A 3,043-nucleotide genomic window follows, 5' to 3' on the forward strand; every position below is an offset into this window, starting at 1 on the left:
AGAAAAATAAGGTGTTTTAAGAGCATTCACAATAAGTAGTCCTTCATAAGTTTTTTAGAATTTAATTCTAAAAGTCTACTTTAATTAATTTAACTAACTACTTTTCAAAATCACTAAACATTACTTTCTAATTATTTCTCTACTTTAACTAAATATTGTATTGTATTGATGAAACTAACTTTTGGACTCTCTGTAAAAATAAATGACTTTTACTTATGGATTCTTTGCATTTAGAGAACCAGAGTTAAATTTAACATTGAATAGAAAATTTGTTAAATAGTGTATTTTGTGAATTTTATAAAAATTTTAGAGAAAAGCCTGAATATAAAGTTCATTGCGCTAAATACATTGGGAGTCATTTCCCACACCCTTTTTCCTCCCCTTATTTGTGAACACGTTTAATCAGTACTCTGTAGCCATGTGACCTTCTCTGATTATGATCTGACACTCCTGATAAGTTTCGTCCTTGTGACTACTTTTTCCATTGTGTACTTGACTATTGATAGAGAAATTACAATAGGGAAAAAAAATAAACGAAAAAAATTATTTTTTCTCTTATCTTTGTGAAGGATTGAATTAACAATTGAATTTACGAAGAACCCATATGATATATTCTACAAAGAATTTAATAATAAATTTATTAGATTTGTAAAATTAGATAATTAAAAGATGATTGAAAAAAGTATATGTAACATATTTCTAAAAAAAATAGGTGTTTTGAGAGCATTCATTGTGAATGCTGTATAAAGTTTTAGAGAAAAGCTTGAAGTATAAAGTTTATTGTGAATGCCGCAAGTGCGCTAAATACATTGGAAGTCAAACTAATTAGTTCACAATTTTAGATTATATTATGGGATTTGATTTAAGTTATAATTGAATGTATTCAAATTGTGAGATATAGTTTTATTGTATTTGATTTGATATTCTCTAATAAAATGTTGATATGTAAATGTTGTATAATTAATAATTAAATGGAACTTAGAGAATGTAAATGTTGATGATGACAAGAGTCTTCAGCAGCCAAGTTGTATAAGCAAGAAAAAGGGCAAGAAGGAAAGAACAACTAAAGTGGCCGGTAGGTGATATTGGGCTTGAACATGCACCTTGATTTTATCGGTAGATGGATATGTAATTGTCAGCTTGAAATTCATTAACATTAGTGATAGAGGTTTTGTGCAATGCATTTGGAACGGAGACTCGTACAATTTGTTTAGAACATGAGGCCTATTGATGGAGTTGAGTGAAATAGGTTTTGTGCAGTGCATTTGGAACGGAGAGTAGTACAATTTGTTTAGAACACGAGACCTATTGATGGAGTTGAGTGATAGAGGTTTTGTGCAATGCATTTGAAACAGAGACTTGTCAATTTCACCTATAGTGTCCCTTATACTTCATGTTATTTAACTCCAAACCCTAACAGTATGTGTAACATTGTAAACTTTTTAAAATTGACACATTAAATTTAGAGTTTTAAAGTTTAAGAAAATAATTGCAAAAACATTGAAAATTTAGATAGATTAAGTGAAGCTTTCCCTTAAAAGTATTATATTAGTAATTATTCTACACATACTTCCTCGAGGAAGTCAAATTTGTCTCCATTTTAAATTTAAGCTCAATTTGTTTCAACATATAATCTTTTTTTGAAAATATTTTTCATATTTTCCAATGTTTAGTATGAATAAAAAATAAGAAAAAATATATTTTAGTCATGGGAACTATCACTCATTTTACAATTATGCCTCAAAACTTTAAAAAGTGGCATCGAGGCTCCCACATATTATCCTTACGTGCCAAATTAGACACTTTACAAGGAGCTTATTGCAAATAATTTTGAGTATTATGTGAGCTTTTTTGTGTTTTCGAATATTTCTTAATGTCTTTTTTAAAGACAAAACAAATAAGTGAAGGAAATATATATATATATATATATACACATTGTTGATGCATAGTTTCCGAGTGATGGCGTGGCACGATCTCCGTGAGATGTTGTTGTGTCCTAGGAGGAGTCGGGTTGCAAGAAAGCAAACAAAAGGATCAAAGCTACCGGCGAGTGTTTCGATGGGAAAGTTCCGATGCCTAAGTCAGTATTTGGGGTGAAGAGAATATGAGCAACAAAGAGCTAGAAAGCAAGGGTTGCAATTACCTCAAAGTTGAGTTGAGACTTGTATTTTATAAGCATTGAGCAGTTTGTTCCCCATACGCTTCGGCTCCCCTATCCCTGGATATTTGCTGTGCAATTATCATCGGAAGATATGGGTTGTTAGTCATTCTATGATCTTCGGAGTCTAGAATCGTGGGATAAGCGTGTTTGCATTGTTGGCACTAGATAGGGGTACCCGAGTCTTCCTTGCGTACATATCTTTGTGTTTAAACGCTTGCAGTTGATCCATCTTTGTTGAGAGTAGATATTTATTTGAATATGAAAGATAGGGTTATCACATTTGTATAGGGATAGTATATATTTCTTAGATGAGATGACCGATCTATCCTCAGCATAAGACCATTATGCCCATGAACTGACTAGCTGTCAGGCTGGCTTACCGAACTTTCACGTGAGCTTAGTCTTAGCGAGTTCAGTTATCGGATTTGGGTTGTGAGGTCTATTGACCCTTGCGTGGCCGATCATGACCCAACACACATGATCCAAACACTTTCATTTTTTGTATTCTTTTTATGCACACATAGATAAGGACGCCAATGTAAAATCTGTTCTCCTTTTTCTAAAGATCATCATCAAGTCATGATGGAATGACTTCTTATATAACCACAAATCAAATCTGACCTAGTGGGAGCCAATGCTGTTGCCGGACATGTTAGCTGGATACCATTTTTACAAATTCAAATTACAGAACATGATGGATAGAAAAAAATAAATCGTCGACAATATTTTAGCATGTTAGAGAAGGAAAACAAATCGAAAGAAAAAAAAAGAAAAGAAAAGGAAGAAGGGTAATATTGGAACTTAATTTGGGTAAAGGCTTGACTGTAGATTGCCTCTGCAGATTGTTTCTTGGCCTTTAATCAAAACGCTAAAGCATAGAAT

Source organism: Corylus avellana, chromosome ca4, assembly GCF_901000735.1.
Source record: "Corylus avellana chromosome ca4, CavTom2PMs-1.0".
Classification (NCBI taxonomy): domain Eukaryota; kingdom Viridiplantae; phylum Streptophyta; class Magnoliopsida; order Fagales; family Betulaceae; genus Corylus; species Corylus avellana.